The sequence below is a fragment of the Somniosus microcephalus genome, unplaced genomic scaffold, assembly GCF_052327205.1.
Source record: "Somniosus microcephalus isolate GS21.2 unplaced genomic scaffold, FLI_Smic_1.0 unresolved_chr9, whole genome shotgun sequence".
NCBI lineage: Eukaryota > Metazoa > Chordata > Chondrichthyes > Squaliformes > Somniosidae > Somniosus > Somniosus microcephalus.
In genome coordinates, this window is record NW_028225187.1 from 13,794,073 (window position 1) to 13,815,273 (window position 21,201).

The 21,201-nt window shown below is 52.3% G+C and overlaps 1 protein-coding gene across 1 annotated transcript in view; it reads right to left on the bottom strand.

The window, feature by feature from the left end:
• LOC147084790 (beta-2-glycoprotein 1-like) overlaps positions 1 to 17,554 on the bottom strand; it is a 53,887-nt gene extending 36,333 nt beyond the window's left edge. Inside the window, exon 1 of the mRNA XM_085979506.1 lies at positions 17,444 to 17,554. The gene's annotated coding sequence lies outside the window, so the exon portion shown is untranslated. The remainder of the gene's footprint in view (positions 1 to 17,443) is intronic.
• Positions 17,555 to 21,201: the final 3,647 nt, after the last annotated feature.

The following is a 21,201-nucleotide window of genomic DNA, read 5'->3' on the forward strand; positions in this document are numbered from 1 at the left end:
CACGGGTTAGATACAAGAGTAAAGCTACTCCACACTGTCCCATCAAACACTCCCAGGGCAGGTATAACACGGGTTAGATACAGAGTAAAGCTCCCTCTACACTGTCCCATCAAACACTCCAGGGCAGGTACAGCACGGGGTTAGATACAGAGTAAAGCTCAATCTACACTGTCTGATCAAACACACCCAGGGCAGGTGCAGCACAGGGTTTGATACAGAGTAAAGCTCCCTCTACACTGTCCCATCAAACACTCCCAGGGCAGGTGCAGCACGGGGTTTGATACAGAGTAAAGCTCCTCTACACTGTCCCATCAAACACTCCCAGGGCAGGTACAGCAACGGGGTTAGATACAGAGTAAAGCTCCCTCTACACTGTCCCATCAAACACTCACAGGGCTGGTACAGCACGGGTTAGATACAGAGTAAAGCTCCCTCTACACTGTCCCAACAAACAATCCCAGGGCAGGTACAGCACGGGTTAGATACAGAGTAAAGCTCCCTCTCACACCGTCCCATCAAACACTCCCAGGGCAGGTAGAGCACGGGTTTAGATACAGAGTAAAGCTCCCTCTACACTGTGTCCCATCAAACACTCCCAGGGCAGGTACAGCACGAGGTTAGATACAGAGTAAAGCTCCCTCTGCACTATCACATCAAACACTCCCAGGGTAGGTACAGCACGGGTTAGCTACAGAGTAAAGCTCCCTCTACAATGTCCCATCAAACACTCCCAGGGCAGGTACAGCACGGGTTAGATACAGAGTAAAGCTCCCTCTACACTATCCCATCAAAACACTCCCAGGGCAGGTGCAGCATGGGTTAGATACAGAGTAAAGCTCCCTCTACACTGTCCCATTAAACACTCCCAGCGCAGGTACAGCACGGGGTTAGATACAGAGTAAAGCTCCCTCTACACTGTCCCATCAAACACTCCCAGGGCAGGTACAGCACGGGTTAGATACAGAGTAAAGCTCCCTCTACACTGTCCCATCAAACTCTCCCAGGGCAGGTACAGCACGGGGTTAGATATAGAGTAAAGCTCCCTCTACACTGTCCCATCAGACACTCCCAGGGCAGGTACAGCACGAGTTAGATACAGAGTAAAGCTCCCTCTACACTGTCCCATCAAACACTCCCAGGGCAGGTACAGCACGGGGTTCGATACAGAGTAAAGCTCCCTCTACACTATCCCATCAAACACTCCCAGGGCAGGTACAGCACAGGGTTAGATGCAGAGTAAAGCTCCCTCTACACTGTCCCATCAAACACTCCCAGGGCAGGTACAGCACGGGGTAAGATACAGAATAAAGCTCCCTCTACATTGTCCCATCAAACACTCCCAGGGCAGGTACAGCACGGGTTAGATACAGAGTAAAGCTCCCTCTGCACTGTCCCATCAAACACTCCCAGGGCAGGTACAGCAGAGCTTAGATACAGAGTAAAGCTCCCTCTACACTGTCCCATCAAACACTCCCGGGACAGGTACATCACGGGCTAGATATAGAGTAAAGCTCCCTCTACACTGTCCCATCAAACACTCCCAGGGCAGGTATAACACGGGTTAGATACAGAGTAAAGCTCCCATTACACTGTCCCATCAAACACTCCCAGGGCAGGTATAGCACGGGTTTAGATACAGAGTAAAACTCCCTCTACACTGTCCCATCAAACACTCCCAGGGCAGGTACAGCACGGGGTAAGATACAGAGTAAAGCGCCCTCTACACTGTCCCATCAAACACTCCCAGTGCAGGTACAGCACGGGTTAGATACAAAGTAAAGCTCCCTCTACACTGTCCCATCAAACACTCCCGGGGCAGGAACAGCACGGGTTAGATACAGAGTAAAGCTCCCTCTACACTGTCCCATCAAACACTCCCAGGGCAGGTATAACACGGGTTAGATACAGAGTAAAGCTCCCTCTACACTGTCCCATCAAACACTCCCAGGGCAGGTACAGCACGGGTTAGATACAGAGGAAAGCTCCCTCTACACTGTCAGATCAAACACACCCAGGGCAGGTACAGCACGGGGTTAGATACAGCGTAAAGCTTCCTCTACACTGTCCCATCAAACACTCCCAGGGCAGGTGCAGCACGGGTTAGATACAGAGTATAGCTCAATCTACACTGTCTGATCAAACACACCCAGGGCAGGTGCAGCCCGGGGTTTGATACAGAGTAAAGCTCCCTCTACACTGTCCCATCAAACACTCCCAGGGCAGGTACAGCACGGGGTTAGATACAGAGTAAAGCTCCCTCTACACTGTCCCATCAAACACTCCCAGGGCAGGTACAGCACGGGGTTAGATACAGAGTAAAGCTCCCTCTACACTGTCCCATCAAACACTCCCAGGGCAGGTACAGCACGGGGTTAGATACAGAGTAAAGCTCCCTCTACACTGTCCCATCAAACACTCCCAGGGCAGTTACAGCACGGGGTTAGATACAGAGTAAAGCTCCCTCTACACTGTCCCAACAAACACTCCCAGGGCAGGTACAGCACGGGTTAGATACAGAGTAAAGCTCCCTCGACACCGTCCCATCAAACACTCCCAGGGCAGGTACAGCACGGGTGAGATACAGAGTAAAGCTCCCTCTACACTGTCCCATCAACCACTCCCAGGGCAGGTACAGCAAGGGTTAGATACAGAGTAAAGCTCCCATTACACTGTCCCATCAAACACTCCCAGGGCAGGTATAGCACGGGGTTAGATACAGAGTAAAGCTCCCTCAACACTGTCCCATCAAACACTCCCAGGGCAGGTACAGCACGGGGTAAGATACAGAGTAAAGCCCCCTCTACACTGTCCCATCAAACACTCCCAGGGCAGGTACAGCACGGGTTAGATACAGAGTAAAGCTCCCTCTGCACTGTCCCATCAAACACTCCCAGGGCAGGTATAACACGTGTTAGATACAGAGTAAATCTCCCTCTACACTGTCCCATCAAACACTCCCAGGGCAGGTACAGCACGGGTTAGATACAGAGTAAAGCTCCCTCTGCACTGTCCCATCAAACACTCCCAGGACAGGTACAGCACGGGGTTAGATATAGAGTAAAGCTCCCTCTACACTGTCCCATCAAACACTCCCAGGACAGGTACAGCACGGGGTTAGATACAGAGTAAAGCTCCCTCTACACTGTCCCATCAAACACTCCCAGGACAGGTACAGCACGGGGTTAGATATAGAGTAAAGCTCCCTCTACACTGTCCCATCAAACACTCCCAGGGCAGGTATAACACGGGTTAGATACAGAGTAAAGCTCCCTCTACACTGTCCCATCAAACACTCCCAGGGCAGGTACAGCACGGGTTAGATACAGAGTAAAGCTCCCTCTGCACTGTCCCATCAAACACTCCCAGGGCAGGTATAACACGTGTTAGATACAGAGTAAAGCTCCCTCTGCACTGTCCCATCAAACACTCCCAGGGCAGGTGCAGCACGGGGTTTGATACAGCGTAAAGCTCCCTCTACACTGTCCCATCAAACACTCCCAGGGCAGGTACAGCACGGGGTTAGATCCAGAGTAAAGCTCCCTCTACACTGTCCCATCAAACACTCCCAGGGCCGGTACAGCACGGGGTTAGATACAGAGTAAAGCTCCCTCTACACTGTCCCAACAAACACTCCCAGGGCAGGTACAGCACGGGTTAGATACAGAGTAAAGCTCCCTCTACACCGTCTCATCAAACACTCCCAGGGCAGGTAGAGCACGGGTTTAGATACAGAGTAAAGCTCCCTCTACACTGTCCCATCAAACACTCCCAGGACAGGAACAGCACGGGGTTAGATACAGAGTAAAGCTCCCTCTACACTGTGTCCCATCAAACACTCCCAGGGCAGGTAGAGCACTGGGTTAGATACAGAGTAAAGCTCCCTCTACACTGTCCCATCAAACACTCCCAGGGCAGGTACAGCACGGGTTAGATACAGAGTAAAGCTCCCTCTACACTGTCCCATCAAACACTCCCAGGGCAGGCACAGCACGGGGTTTGATACAGAGTAAAGCTCCCTCTACACTGTCCCATCAAACACTCCCAGGGCAGGTACAGCACGGGGTTAGATACAGACTAAAGCTCCCTCTACACTGTCCCATCAAACACTCCCAGGGCAGGTACAGCACGGGTTAGATACAGAGTAAAGCTCCCTCTACACTGTCCCATCAAACACTCCCAGGGCAGGTACAGCACGGCGTTAGATACAGAGTAAAGCTCCCTCTACACTGTCAGATCAAACACACCCAGGGCAGGTACAGCACGGGGTTAGATACAGAGTAAAGCTTCCTCTACACTGTCCCATCAAACACTCCCAGGGCAGGTACAGCACTGGGTTAGATACAGAGTAAAGCTCCCTCTACACTGTCCCATCAAACACTCCCAGGGAAGGTACAGCACGGGGTTAGATACAGAGTAAAGCTCCCTCTACACTGTCCCATCAAACACTCCCAGGGCAGGTACAGCACGGGGTTAGATACAGAGTAAAGCTCCCTCTACACTGTCCCAACAAACACTCCCAGGGCAGGTACAGCACGGGTTAGATACAGAGTAAAGCTCCCTCTACACCGTCCCATCAAACACTCCCAGGGCAGATACAGCACGGGTGAGATACAGAGTAAAGCTCCCTCTACACTGTCCCATCAAACACTCCCAGGGCAGGTACAGCAAGGGTTAGATACAGAGTAAAGCTCCCATTACACTGTCCCATCAAACACTCCCAGGGCAGGTATAGCACGGGGTTAGATACAGAGTAAAGCTCCCTCTACACTGTCCCATCAAACACTCCCAGGGCAGGTACAGCACGGGGTAAGATACAGAGTAAAGCCCCCTCTACACTGTCCCATCAAACACTCCCGGGGCAGGTACAGTACGGGTTAGATACAGAGTAAAGCTCCCTCTGCACTGTCCCATCAAACACTCCCAGGGCAGGTATAACACGGGTTAGATACAGAGTAAAGCTCCCTGTACACTGTCCCATCAAACACTCCCAGGACAGGAACAGCACGGGGTTAGATACAGAGTAAAGCTCCCTCTACACTGTGTCCCCTCAAACACTCCCAGGGCAGGTACAGCACGAGGTTAGATACAGAGTAAAGCTCCCTCTACACTATCACATCAAACACTCCCAGGGCAGGTACAGCACGGGGTTAGATGCAGAGTAAAACTCCCTCTACACTGTCCCATCAAACACTCCCAGGGCAGGTACAGCACGGGTTAGCTACAGAGTAAAGCTCCCTCTACAATGTCCCATCAAACACTCCCAGGGCAGGTACAGCACGGGGTAAGATACAGAGTAAAGCTCCCTCTACATTGTCCCATCAAACACTCCCAGGGCAGGTACAGCACGGGTTAGATACAGAGTAAAGCTCCCTCTACACTGTCCCATCAAACACTCCCAGGGCAGGTACAGCACGGCGTTAGATACAGAGTAAAGCTCCCTCTACACTGTCCCATCAAACACTCCCAGGACAGGAACAGCACGGGGTTAGATACAGAGTAAAGCTCCCTCTACACTTTCACATCAAACACTCCCAGGGCAGGTACAGCACGGGGTTAGATGCAGAGTAAAACTCCCTCTACACTGTCCCATCAAACACTCCCAGGGCAGGTGCAGCATGGGTTAGATACAGAGTAAAGCTCCCTCTACACTGTCCCATCAAACACTCCCAGGGCAGGTACAGCACGGGGTTAGATACAGAGTAAAGCTCCCTCTACACTGTCCCATCAAACACTCCCAGCGCAGGCACAGCATGGATTAGATACAGAGTAAAGCTCCCTCTGCACTGTCTGATCAAACACTCCCAGGGCAGGTACAGCACGGGGTTAGATACAGAGTAAACCTCCCTCTACACTGTCCCATCAAACGCACCCAGGGCAGGTACAGCACGGGGTAAGATACAGAGTAAAGCTCCCTGTACATTGTCCCATCAAATACTCCCAGGGCAGGTACAGCACGGGTTAGATACAGAGTAAATCTCCCTCTACACTGTCCCATCAAACACTCCCAGGGCAGGTATAACACGGGTTAGATACAGAGTAAAGCTCCCTCTACACTGTCCCATCACATACTCCCGGGGCAGGTACATCACGGGTTAGATACAGAGTAAAGCTCCCTCTACACTGTCCCATCAAACACTCCCAGGGCAGGTATAACACGGGTTAGATACAGAGTAAAGCTCCCTCTGCACTGTCCCATCAAACACTCCCAGGGCAGGTACAGCACGGGTTAGATACAGAGTAAAGCTCCCTCTACACTGTCTGATGAAACACACCCAGGGCAGGTGCAGCACGGGGTTAGATGCAGAGTAAAGCTCCCTCTACACTGTCCCATCAAACACTCCCAGGGCAGGTACAGCATGGGTTAGATACAGAGTAAAGCTCCCTCTACACTGACCCATCAAACACTCCCGGGGCATGTACAGCACGGGTTAGATACAGAGTAACGCTCCCTCTACACTGTCCCATCAAACACTCCCAGGGCACGTACAGCACGGGGTTAGATACAGAGTAAAGCTCCCTCTACACTGTCCCATCAGACACTCCCAGGGCAGGTGCAGCAGGTGTTAGATGCAGAGTAAAGCTCCTTCTACACTTTCCCATCAAACACTCCCAGGGCAGGTCCAGCACGGGGTTAGATACAGTAAAGCTCCTTCTACACTATCCCATTAAACACTCCCAGGGCAGGTACAGCACGGGGTTAGATGCAGAGTAAAGCTCCCTCTACACTGTCCCATCAAACACTCCCAGGGCAGGTACAGCACGGGTTAGCGGCAGAGTAAAGCTCCCTCTACACTTTCCCCATCAAACACTCCCAGGGCAGGTACAGCACGGGGTTAGATACAGAGTAAAGCTCCCACTACACTGTCCCATCAAACACTCCCAGGGCAGGTACAGCACGGGGTTAGATACAGAGTAAAGCTCCCTCTACACTGTCCCATCAAACATTCCCAGGGCAGGTACAGCACGGGTTAGATACAGAGTAAAGCTCCCACTACACTGTCCCATCATACACTCCCAGGGCAGGTACAGCACGGGGTTAGATAAAGAGTAAAGCTCCCTCTACACTGTCCCATCAAACACTCCCAGGGCAGGTACAGCACGGGGTTAGAGACAGAGTAAAGCTCCCTCTGCACTGTCCCATCAAACACTCCAAGGGTAGGCACAGCACGGGTTAGATACAGAGTAACGCTCCCTCTACACTGTCCCATCAAACACTCTCAGGGCAGGTGTAATGATCAGTAACATGTCATTCTAGAATGGTACACTAGGTGGAGCTGTATGTTTAGTAGTGGGCTACCCACAAGGCAGTTTTCAAGATGGATGCCTGCACACTAGTCCACATGGCTGAATAAATGACTAGCTCAAGCTAGCTGTTCATAATGGAAAGCCTATTTATTTATGAACATAACAGCCGGTACAGCATGGGGTTAGATACAGAGTAAAGCTCCCACTACACTGTCCCATCAAACACTCCCAGGGCAGGTACAGCACGGGTTAGATACAGAGTAAACCTCCCTCTACACTGTCCCATCAAACACTCCCAGGGCAGGTACAGCACGGGGTTAGATACAGAGTAAAGCTCCCACTACACTGTCCCATCAAACACTCCCAGGGCAGGTACAGCACGGGTTAGATACAGAGTAAAGCTCCCACTACACTGTCCCATCATACACTCCCAGGGCAGGTACAGCACGGGGTTAGATAAAGAGTAAAGCTCCCTCTACACTGTCCCATCAAACACTCCCAGGGCAGGTACAGCACGGGGTTAGATACAGAGTAAAGCTCCCTCTACACTGTCCCATCTAACACTCCCAGGGCAGGTACAGCACGGGTTAGATACAGAGTAAAGCTCCCTCTACACTGCCCCATCAAACACTCCCAGGGCAGGTACAGCACGGGGTTAGATACAGAGTAAAGCTCCCTCTTCACTGTCCCATTAAACACTCCCAGGGCAGGTACAGCACGGGGTTAGATACAGAGTAAAGCTCCCTCTACACTGTGCCATCAAACACTCCCAGGGCAGGTACAGCACGGGGTTAGATACAGAGTAAAGCTCCCTCTACACTCTCCCATCAAACACTCCCAGGGCATGTACAGCACGGGTTAGATACAGAGTAAAGCTCCCTCTGCACTGTCCCATCTGACACTCCCAGGGCAGGTACAGCACGGGTTAGATACAGAGTAAAGCTCCCTCTACACTGTCCCATCAAACACTCCCAGGGCAGGTACAGCACGGGGTTAGATGCAGAGTAAAGCTCCCTCTGCACTGTCCCCATCAAACACTCCCAGGGCAGGTACAGCACGGGTTAGATACAGAGTAAAGCTCCCTCTACACTGTCCCATCAAACACTCCCAAGGCAGGTACAGCATCGATTAGATACAGAGTAAAGTTCCCTCTACACTGTCCTATCAAACACTCCCAGGGAAGGTACAGCACGGAGTTAGATACAGAGTAAAGCTCCCTCTACACTGTCCCATCAAACACTACCAGGGCAGGTGAAATGATCAGTAACATGTCATTCTAGAATGGTACACTAGGTGGAGCTGTATGTTTGGTAGTGGGCTACCCACAAGGCAGTAGTCAAGATGGATGCCTGTACACTAGTCCACATGGCTGAATAAATGACTAGCTCAAGCTAGCTGTTCATAATGAAAGCGTCTATTTATTTATGAAAATAACAGCAGGTACAGCACGGAGTTAGATACAGAGTAAAGCTCCCTCTACACTGTCCCATCAAACACTCCCAGGGCAGGTACAGCACGGGGTTAGATACAGAGTAAAGCTCCCTCTACACTGTCCCATCAAACACTCCCAGGGCACGTACAGCACGGGTTAGATACAGAGTAAAGCTCCCTCTGCACTGTCCCATCAAACACTCCCAGGGCAGGTACAGCATGGGGTTAGATACAGAGTAAAGCTCCCTCTACACTGACCCATCAAACACTCCCAGGGCAGGTACAGCACGGGGTTAGATACAGAGTAAAGCTCCCTCTACACTGTCCCATCAAACACTCCCAGGGCAGGTACAGCACGGGTTAGATACAGAGTAAAGCTCCCTCTGCACTGTCCCATCAAACACTCCCAGGGCAGGTACAGCACGGGGTTAGATACAGAGTAAAGCTCCCTCTACACTGTCCCATCAAACACTCCCAGTGCAGGTACAGCACGGGGTAAGATACAGAGTAAAGCTCCCTCTACACTATCCTATCAAACACTCCCAGGGCAGGTGCAGCACAGGTTAGATACAGAATAAAGCTCCCTCTACACTGTCCCATCAAACATTCCCAGGGCAGGTACAGCACGGAGTTAGATACAGAGTAAAGCTCCCTCTACACTGTCCCATCAAACACTCCCAGGGCAGGTACAGCACGGGGTAAGATACAGAATAAAGCTCCCTCTACACTGTTAAGTCTGTGAGTTGTTCAAGTAATTAATACTCAGACTTAATCAGTAACAATAAAACAGGTCTTTACTGGTTGGAGGTAGGGACTACACTGAATACAAGATTACTGCACAGTGCTTATATACCGGTGTGTTCACCCCCGGTATTACGTCTACAGCAGCCTGAGAAAGTAGTACATCTCTTAAGGTGGAACAGGCTTAAGCTCTCTTAAGGTGGAACAGGTTACATACACAACACTCCTCCCTTCTTCGCTTTATAGTCATCCCCCCCATTTAACATAACGTAATAACATATATACATATATAACTTCATGTTTAACGTAACATATCACAGATTCAGTCTCTGCGGAAAACAGTTCACAGATTCAGTCTCTGTGGTGTAGTCGGTTCACGTTGCTGGAGTGACTCATTCAATAGCCCTTCCATGGATTTAACAGTTTGAACTTCCGAACTGATTTGGCTCCGTTCGGAGGGACCACGTGTGTGATCTGGTAGAGGTAATAATGGTTCAGATGGGTCATCTTCTGTTTCGACTTTTCCTTTTCTGCTTCTTGGAGACTCTCTGGGCTCCACTGTCAGCTGCCACAGCTGCCAGCTGCATGCGCAGTTCCTCCTTCTCTTCCTCCTTTTTCCGTAGTAGAGCCACCTTCTCCCGATGTTCCATAGACTTTCGGTGCTCCTCCATGATTTCTGTATGGTGGGAGTCGAAGTTACAAGTTGGGCAGGACAGGACATAGTAATATTCGGAGTCGTCCGACAGGTCAGCGAGAGGGTCGTCTATTTCCTCCATACCCAGCTGGACGTTAGCCAGCTCTTGTTCCAAATCCAGATATCTTTCCTGAAGAGACTTCTTCATGTGTACCTCTGCATCCAGCTTTTTCTGGGCTTTCAGCAAGTCGTTTACTAGTGACCTCATTTGTGATTTTAATACTTCAACTTCCTTTGGAGATTGATTGATCGGACTATGCAATCCCTCTACCGGAGCAGCTGTTTCAGCGGTCTGTTGTTCTACATTGACGTGAGTCAGCGTACTTTTGGCATCCAATGGCTGCTCTGTTGCAGTCGTTTCAGTCTGTGTCGTCACATCAGCCATCTCAATGACTTTTGAGAGCTCCGAACCCTTTTCCTTTGAAGATCGCAGCTCGTGTTCAAGTTTTTCCCATTTCAGAGTCTTGTCCCTCAGCATATGAAGGAGTTGGCTGACCGTTAACTCTTCTGACACCAGATTATGGCACGCACCTTCAGAACCTGAATCAGCTTTGATTCGTTCGGCCTCCTCGCGCAGATGGTTGGTGTGCTCCTGCTCCATTTTCTCCATCAGTTGCTTCTGTTGCCTTTCCAGATTCTCCCACTCTGTAACAAAGAACTTTTTTATTTCATTCATCTCTTGCTCAAAACGGCGAATCATTTGTTCTAATTGCTGTTGTAGTTTGAAATGGAGTTGAGTTCGAGCCCAGTGTCCCTCAAAAATGTGCATATCAGTAGACTTGACAGACTCAGAATTCTCTGTTAAACTATGTTGTTGTTGCTCAGTGGAATTCTGTGCTGAAACTTTGTCTTTTGCACATGGGTTGGTCTTACCATCATCAGTTCTAGAGTCTGGGCTGATTATCTGCACCGAGTTCTCACTCTTTATGGCTTTTAGCGAATGCCAGTCCATATTTATGTTTCTAAACCACTCCCGGCCTAGTAGTGGTGGACCTCCCTCCGGTAGCACATATAAGTCCATTATTTGACTTCCTTCGCCCTTGTTGGCCACTGCAACCTTTATTGTCCCGATGGGGTACACTCTCTGCCCCATGTAGGTTGTCAATATAATCTCCGTATCCTGTAGGGGAATATGTTGGAATAACCTTCTGTAATCTTTCTTATTCATGACCGACAATGCCGATCCAGTGTCCAATTCCATTTTTACTTGGACTCCTTCTATCTGAAGAGTAACCCAAATTGTTTGGAGGTCTGCACCCTTACCAACGTTGAGTACCCTTAAGCTAGCCAGTTCAATACTGCTTAAGCCAGCCAGTTCATTACTGCTAGCGTCTGAATCGGACTCCTGTTCGGCCACCTTGTGTACTTTTGCGTATTTTCCTTGCGGTGACTTCTTGTTGCTGGTCTTCTTCCCTGACCTGCATACTCTAGCTATATGTCCAAGCCTACCACAAGTTCTACATTCTTGGTTTTTAAACCAACACTGGTTCTGATCATGCGTTGTCTTTCCACAACGATAACATTTGCCAGAACTCACACCCAATTTGTGTGCACTGAGCTCCGGTGACCATAGCTGCATTACTGCCGTGCCTCTCGCTGCGGCTTCGTGTGCTGCTGCCATAGTGACCGCCTTCTCAAGCGTCAGCTCATTCTCCTCGAGCAGTCGCTTTTGTGTATCCTGTTTAAATAAACCACACACAAATTTGTCTCGTAGTGCATCTGTCAGTCCCGTTCCAAACTGGCAATATTTCGCTAATTTACGCAATTCCAGCAAATACTCAGCATTGCTTTCATGCTGTAGCTGCCTTCTGTCGTAAAATTTAAATCGTTCCGCTAGCATCAGCGGCGTGGGGTTTAGATGATCTTTCAGGACAGTAACAATCTCATCGAACGTCTTATCCGCCGGTTCATCTGGTGATAACAGGTGTTTCAATTGCCCGTATGTCTTCGCACCCATTAAATTTAATAATGTTAGTGCTTTATCAGCCTCACGAATTTTATTGGCCTTACAATAATTTTTAACTCGTTCAACAGATATGGCCCAATCTTCGATGTCACTATCAAAGTTGCTAATATTCCCGTGTTTAGGCATTGTAGTACTTTATCAGATTTGCAATTTCTCAGATTTTTTTTTTTTTTTACTGCTATCCAAGATGGCGGCTTCCCGCTCTTGCCGTCGTCCTCCGCCCACAAAATGGCGGTTTTCCCGCACTTGGCGGTCTTCACCCGTCCCCCGATGCCGTCTCCCTTCAGCCCCGAGTGCGGCCCTTATCTTCGCCGCGATCGATGGCCCGCGCTTTTCACCGCGGCTCTCGCGCCTTCAGTGTATGCCGACGCTGCGCCTTTCAGCCCGAGTGCGGCCCTTATCAGGGATTGCGATCGATGGCCCTTCTACCTCCGACTTCCCCCAGCCCTGTCTTTGCAGCCAACGCTGCTCGGCTTACCCACCACCGAGGTTGAAAAAGAAGCTGCAGGATGTCTTCTGTCCTCCAGTTTTCAGTCGCTGATGGAGGCTTCAGGGCCCTAATGCCTGTCGCTTCTAGTGGGGTGGTGAGATTTGAAACCTCTCTTCAACGTCCTGTCTGTGGACGAAGCCGCCGTGGAATAACTGCCGCAGGGTAAGAACCTGACTCGTCGCCAGTGTTAAGTCTGTGAGTTGTTCAAGTAATTAATACTCAGACATAATCAGTAATAATAAAACAGGTCTTTACTGGTTGGAGGTAGGGACTACACTGAATACAAGATTACTGCACAGTGCTTATATACCGGTGTGTTCACCCCCGGTATTACGTCTACAGCAGCCTGAGAAAGTAGTACATCTCTTAAGGTGGAACAGGCTTAAGCTCTCTTAAGGTGGAACAGGTTACAGACACAACATACACTGTCCCATCAAACACTCCCAGGGCAGGTACAGCACGGGGTTAGATACAGAGTAAAGCTCCCTCTACACTGATCCATCAAACACTCCCAGGGCAGGTACAGCACGGGTTAGATACAGAGTAAAGCTCCCTCTACACTGTCCCATCAGCACTCCCAGGGCAGGTACAGCACGGGTTAGATACAGAGTAAATCTCCCTCTACACTGTCCCATCAAACACTCCCAGGGCAGGTACAGCACGGGTTAGATACAGAGTAGAGTTCCCTCGACACTGTCTGATCAAACACATCCAGGGCAGGTACAGCACGGGTTAGATGCAGAGTAAAGCTCCCTCTACACTGTCCCATCAAACACTCCCAGGGCAGGTACAGCACGGGGTTAGATACAGAGTAAAGCTCCCTCTACACTGTCCCAACAAACACTCCCAGGGCAGGTACAGCACGGGTTAGATACAGAGTAAAGCTACCTCTACACCGTCCCATCAAACACTCCCAGGGCAGGTACAGCACGGGTGAGATACAGAGTAAAGCTCCCTCTACACTGTCCCATCAAACACTCCCAGGGCAGGTACAGCAAGGGTTAGATACAGAGTAAAGCTCCCATTACACTGTCCCATCAAACACTCCCAGGGCAGGTATAGCACAGGGTTAGATACAGAGTAAAACTCCCTCTACACTGTCCCATCAAACACTCCCAGGGCAGGTACAGCACCGGTTAGATACAGAGTAAAGCTCCCTCTACACTGTCCCATCAAACACTCCCGGGGCAGGTACAGTACGGGTTAGATACAGAGTAAAGCTCCCTCTACACTGTCCCATCAAACACTCCCAGGGCAGGTATAACACGGGTTAGATAGAGAGTAAAGCTCCCTCTACACTGTCCCATCAAACACTCCCAGGGCAGGTACAGCACGGGGTTAGATACAGAGTAAAGCTCCCTCTACACTGTCAGATCAAACATACCCAGGGCAGGTACAGCACGGGGTTAGATACAGAGTAAAGCTCCCTGTACACTGTCCCATCAAACACTCCCAGGGCAGGTGCAGCATGGGGTTAGATACAGAGTAAATCTCCCTCTGCACTGTCCCATCAAACACTCCCAGGGCAGGTACAGCACGGGGTTAGATACAGAGTAAAGCTCCCTCTACACTATCCTATCAAACCCTCCCAGGGCAGGTACAGCACAGGTTAGATACAGAGTAAAGCTCCCTCTGCACTGTCCCATCAAACATTCCCAGGGCAGGTACAGCACGGGTTAGATACAGAGTAAAGCTCCCTCTACACTGTCCCATCAAACACTCCCAGGGCAGGTACAGCACGGGTTAGATACAGAGTAAAGCTCCCTCTACACTGTCCCATCAAACACTCCCAGGGCAGGTACAGCACGGAGTTAGATACAGAGTAAAGCTCCCTCTACACTGTCCCATCAAACACTCCCAGGGCAGGTACAGCACGGGGTAAGATACAGAGTAAAGCTCCCTCTACACTATCCCATCAAACACTCCCAGGGCAAGTACAGCACGGGTTAGATACAGAGTAAAGCTCCCTCTACACTGTTAAGTCTGTGAGTTGTTCAAGTAATTAATACTCAGACTTAATCAGTAACAATAAAACAGGTCTTTACTGGTTGGAGGTAGGGACGACACTGAATACAAGATTACTGCACAGTGCTTATATACCGGTGTGTTCACCCCCGGTATTACGTCTACAGCAGCCTGAGAAAGTAGTACATCTCTTAAGGTGGAACAGGCTTAAGCTCCCTCTACACTGTCCCATCAAACACTCCCAGGGCAGGTCCAGCACGGGGTTAGATACAGAGTAAAGCTCCCTCTACACTGTCCCATCAAACACTCCCAGGGCAGGTACAGCACGGGTTAGATACAGAGTAAAGCTCCCTCTACACTGTCCCATCAAACACTCCCAGGGCAGGTACAGCACGGGGTTAGATACAGAGTAAAGCTCCCTCTACACTGTCCCCATCAAACACTCCCAGGGCAGGTACAGCACGGGGTTAGATACAGAGTAAAGCTCCCTCTACACTGTCCCATCAAACACTCCCAGGGCAGGTAGAGCACGGGGTTAGATACAGAGTAAAGCTCCCTCTACACTGTCCCATCAAACACACCCAGGACAGGAACAGCACGGGGTTAGATACAGAGTAAAGCTCCCTCTACACTATCACATCAAACACTCCCAGGGCAGGTACAGCACGGGGTTAGATGCAGAGTAAAACTCCCTCTACACTGTCCCATCAAACACTCCCAGGGCAGGTACAGCACGGGTTAGATACAGAGTAAAGCTCCCTCTACAATGTCCCATCAAACACTCCCAGGGCAGGTACAGCACGGGGTTAGATGCAGAGTAAAACTCCCTCTACACTGTCCCATCAAACACTCCCAGGGCAGTTGCAGCATGTGTTCGATACAGAGTAAAGCTCCCTCTACACTGTCCCATCAAACACTCCCAGGGCAGGTACAGCACGGGTTAGATACAGAGTAAAGCTCCCTCTACACTGTCCCATCAAACACTCCCAGGGCAGGTACAGCACGGGTTAGATACAGAGTAAAGCTCCGTCGACACTGTCTGATCAAACACACCCAGGGCAGGTACAGCACGGGGTTAGATGCAGAGTAAAGCTCCCTCTACACTGTCCCATCAAACACTCCCAGGGCAGGTACAGCACGGGTTAGATACAGACTAAAGCTCCCTCTACACTGACCCATCAAACACTCCCGGGGCAGGTACAGCACGTGTTAGATACAGAGTAAAGCTCCCTCTACACTGTCCCATCAAACACTCCCAGGGCAGGTATAACACGGGTTAGATACAGAGTAAAGCTCCCTCTACACTGTCTGATCAAACACACCCAGGCCAGGTGCAGCACGGGGTTAGATACAGAGTAAATCTCCCTCTACACTGTCCCATCCAGCACTCCCAGGGCAGGTACAGCACGGGTTAGATACAGAGTAAAGCTACCTCTACACTGTCCCATCAAACACTCCCAGGGCAGGTACAGCACAGCTTAGATACAGAGTAAAGCTCCCTCTACACTGTCCCATCAAACACTCCCAGGGCAGGTACAGCACGGGTTAGATACAGAGTAAAGCTCCCTCTACACTGTCCCATCAAACACTCCCAGGGCAGGTACAGCACGGGTTAGATACAGAGTAAAGCTCCCTCTACACTGTCCCATCAAACACTCCCAGGGCAGGTACAGCACGGGGTTAGATACAGAGTAAAGCTCTCTCTACACTGTCCCATCAAACACTCCCAGGGCACGTACAGCACGGGGTTAGATACAGAGTAAAGCTCCCTCTACACTGTCCCATCAGACACTCCCAGGGCAGGTACAGCACGTGTTAGATACAGAGTAAAGCTCCCTCTACACTTTCCCATCAAACACTCCCAGGGCAGGTACAGCACGGGGTTAGATACAGTAAAGCTCCCTCTACACTATCCCATTAAGCACTCCCAGGGCAGGTACAGCACGGGGTTAGATGCAGAGTAAAGCTCCCTCTGCACTGTCCCATCAAACACTCCCAGGGCAGGTACAGCACGGGGTAAGATACAGAGTAAAGCTGCCTCTACGTTGTCCCATCAAACACTCCCAGGGCAGGTGCAGCACGGGTTAGATGCAGAGTAAAGCTCCCGCTACACTGTCTCATCAAATACTCCCAGGGCAGGTGCAGCACGGGTTAGATACAGAGTAAAGCTCCCTCTACACTGTCCCATCAAAGACTCCAGGGCAGGTACAGCACGGGGGTAAGATACAGAGTAAAGCTCCCTCTACACTATCCCATCAAACACTCCCAGGGCAGGTACAGCACAGGTTAGATACAGAATAAAGCTAACTCTACACTGTCCCATCAAACATTCCCAGGGCAGGTACAGCACGGAGTTAGATACAGAGTAAAGCTCCCTCTACACTGTCCCCATCAAACACTCCCAGGGCAGGTGCAGCACGGGGTAAGATACAGAGTAAAGCTCCCTCTACACTGTCCCATCAAAGACTCCCAGGGCAGGTACAGCACGGGGTAAGATACAGAGTAAAGCTCCCTCTACACTATCCCATCAAACACTCCCAGGGCAGGTACAGCACAGGTTAGATACAGAATAAAGCTAACTCTACACTGTCCCATCAAACATTCCCAGGGCAGGTACAGCACGGGTTAGATACAGAGTAAAGCTCCCTCTACACTGTCCCATCAAACACTCCCAAGGTTGATAAGGTCAGAGCGACGGGTCACAAATATCACAGGGAGATGTTACAAGGGAGACAACATCGCCCCTCCCTCTGGGGATGGGGTTGCAACCCTGGAGGGGGTGAGAGGATGGTGTCTCGTGTTGAGGCGATCAGAGCTCGGGCGGACAGGAGTGGGGACTGACGACAGGGGGGCGGCCCAGTGTTCGCATCTCAGAGGACCCCCACATTGATCCAACCACCGCGGGACTTACCCAGGATTGCAGCTATACTGAACCTCACGGTCGGCGCTTGACCCCAAACCCTCGTAGAAACCATCGGCCGCCTCTGGTGGCTTTCCGCAGGGCCCGGAATGCTTCAGCTCAGCTGCAATCAAACGGAATGACGTTTATCGATTTAGTTCACCACCCTCCCCTCCCTCAGTCTCCAAACTGTGGGACTCCTCCCCTCCCCTCAGTCTCCAAACTGTGGGACTCCCTCCCCTCCCTCAGTCTCCAAACTGTGGGACTCCCTCCCCTCCCTCAGTCTCCAAACTGTGGGACTCCCTCCCCTCCCTCAGTCTCCAATCTGTGGGACTCCCTCCCCTCCCTCAGTCTCCAAACTGTGGGACTCCCTCCCCTCCCTCAGTCTCCAATCTGTGGGACTCCCTCCCCTCCCTCAGTCTCCAATCTGTGGGACTCCCTCCCCTCCCTCAGTCTCCAAACTGTGGGACTCCCTCCCCTCCCCTCAGTCTCCAAACTGTGAGACTCCCTCCCCTCCCTCAGTCTCCAAACTGTGAGACTCCCTCCCCTCCCTCAGTCTCCAAACTGTGGGACTCCCCTCCCCTCCCTCAGTCTCCAAACTGTGGGACTCCCTCCCCTCCCTCAGTCTCCAAACTGTGGGACTCCCTCCCCTCCCCCAGTCTCCAAACTGTGGGACTCCCTCACCTCCCTCAGTCTCCAAACTGTGGGACTCCCTCCCCTCCCTCAGTCTCCAAACTGTGGGACTCCCTCCACTCCCTCAGTCTCCAAACTGTGGGACTCCCTCCCCTCCCTCAGTCTCCAAACTGTGGGACTCCCTCCCCTCCCTCAGTCTCCAAACTGTGGGACTCCCTCCCCTCCCTCAGTCTCCAAACTGTGGGACTTCCTCCCCTCCCTCAGTCTCCAAACTGTGGATTCCCTCCCCTCCCTCAGTCTCCAAACTGTGGGACTCCCTCCCCTCCCTCAGTCTCCAAACTATGGGACTCCTGCCCCTCCCTCACTCTCCAAACTGTGGGACTCCCTCCCCTCCCTCCGTCTCCAAACTGTGGGACTCCCTCCCCTCCCTCAGTCTCCAAACTGTGGGACTCCCTCCCCTCCCTCAGTCTCCAAACTGTGGGACTCCCTCCCCTCCCTCAGTCTCCAAACTGTGGGACTCCCTCCCCTCCCTCAGTCTCCAAACTGTGGGACTCTCTCCCCTCCCTCAGTCTCCAAACTGTGGGACTCCCTCCCCTCCCTCAGTCTCCAAACTGTGGGACACCCTCCCCTCACACAGTCTCCAAACTGTGGGACTCCCTCCCCTCCTTCAGTCTCCAAACTGTGGGACTCCCTCCCCTCCCTCAGTCTCCAAACTGTGGGACTTCCTCCCCTCCCTCAGTCTCCAAACCGTGGGACTCCCTCCCCTCCCTCAGTCTCCAAACTGTGGGACTCCCTCCCCTCCCTCAGTCTCCAAACTGTGGGACTCCCTCCCCTCCCTCAGTCTCCAAACTGTGGGACTCCCTCCCCTCCTTCAGTCTCCAAACTGTGGGACTCCCTCCCCTCCCTCAGTCTCCAAACTGTGGGACTCCCTCCCCTCCCTCAGTCCTCAAACTGTGGGACTCCCTCCCCTCCCTCAGTCTCCAAACTGTGGGACTCCCTCCTCTCCCTCAGTCTCCAAACTGTGGGACTCCCTCCCCTCCCTCAGTCTCCAAACTGTGGGTCTCCCTCCCCTCCCTCAGTCTCCAAACTGTGGGGCTCCCTCCCCTCCTTCAGTCTCCAAACTGTGGGACTCCCTCCCCTCCCTCAGTCTCCAAACTGTGGGACTCCCTCCCCTCCTTCAGTCTCCAAACTGTGGGACACCCTCCCCTCCCTCAGTCTCCAAACTGTGGGACACCCTCCCCTCCCTCAGTCTCCAAACTGTGGGACTCCCTCCCCTCCCTCAGTCTCCAAACTGTGGGACTCCCTCCCCTCCCTCAGTCTCCAAACTGTGGGGCTCCCTCCCCTCCTTCAGTCTCCAAACTGTGGGACTCCCTCCCCTCCCTCAGTCTCCAAACTGTGGGTCTCCCTCCCCTCCCTCAGTCTCCAAACTGTGGGGCTCCCTCCCCTCCTTCAGTCTCCAAACTGTGGGACTCCCTCCCCTCCATCAGTCTCCAAACTGCGGGACTCCCTCCCCTCCCTCAGTCTCCAAACTGCGGGACTCCCTCCCCTCCCTCAGTCTCCAAACTGTGGGACTCCCTCCCCTCCCTCAGTCTCCAAACTGTGGTACTCCCTCCCCTCCCTCAGTCTCCAAACTGTGGGACTCCTCCCCTCCCTCAGTCCCCAAACTGTGGGACTCCCTCCCCTCCTTCAGTCTCCAAACTGTGGGACACCCTCCCCTCCCTCAGTCTCCAAACTGTGGGACACCCTCCCCTCCCTCAGTCTCCAAACTGTGGGACTCACTCCCCTCCTTCAGTCTCAAACTGTGGGACTCCCTCCCCTCCTTCAGTCTCCAAACTGTGGGACTCCCTCCCCTCCCTCAGTCTCCAAACTGTGGGACTCCCTCCCCTCCTTCAGTCTCCAAACTGTGGGGACTCCCTCCCCTCCCTCAGTCTCCAAACTGTGGGACTCCCTCCCCTCCCTCAGTCTCCAAACTGTGGGACTCCCTCCCCTCCCCCAGTCTCCAAACTGTGGGACCTCCCTCCCCTCCCTCAGTCTCCAAACTGTGGGACTCCCTCCCCTCCTCAGTCTCCAAACTGTGGGACTTCCCTCCCCTCCCTCAGTCTCCAAACTGTGGGACTCCCTCCCCTCTCTCAGTCTCCAAACTGTGGGACTCCCTCCCCTCCCTCAGTCTCCAAACTGTGGGACTCCCTCCCCTCTCTCAGTCTCCAAACTGTGGGACTCCCTCCCCTCCCTCAGTCTCCAAACTGTGGGACTTCCCTCCCCTCCCTCAGTCTCCAAACTGTGGGACTCCCTCCCCTCCCTCAGTCTCCAAACTGTGGGACTCCCTCCCCTCCCTCAGTCTCCAAACTGTGGGACTTCCCTCCCCTCCCTCAGTCTCCAAACTGTGGGACTCCCTCCCCTCCTTCAGTCTCCAAACTGTGGGACTCCCTCCCCTCCCTCAGTCTCCAAACTGTGGGACTCCCTCCCCTCCTTCAGTCTCCAAACTGTGGGACTCCTCCCCTCCCTCAGTCTCCAAACTGTGGGACTCCCTCCCCTCCCTCAGTCTCCAAACTGTGGGACTCCCTCCCCTCCCTCAGTCTCCAAACTGTGGGACTCCCTCCCCTCCCTCAGTCTCCAAACTGTGGGACTCTCTCCCCTCCTCAGTCTCCAAACTGTGGGACTCCCTCCCCTCCCTCAGTCTCCAAACTGTGGGACTCCCTCCCCTCCCTCAGTCTCCAAACTGTGGGACTCGCTCCCCTCCCTCAGTCTCCAAACTGTGAGACTCGCTCCCCTCCCTCAGTCTCCAAACTGTGGGACTCCTCCCCTCCCTCAGTCTCCAAACTGTGGGACTCCCTCCCCTCCCTCAGTCTCCAAACTGTGGGACTCCCTCCCCTCCCTCAGTCTCCAAACTGTGGGACTCCCTCCCCTCCCTCAGTCTCCAAACTGTGGGACTCCCTCCCCTCCCTCAGTCTCCAAACTGTGGGACTCCCTCCCCTCCCTCAGTCTCCAAACTGTGGGACTCCCTCCCCTCCCTCAGTCTCCAAACTGTGGGACGCCCTCCCCTCCCTCAGTCTCCAAACTGTGGGACTCCCTCCCCTCCCTCAGTCTCCAAACTGTGGGACTCACTCCCCTCCCTCAGTCTCCAAACTGTGGGACTC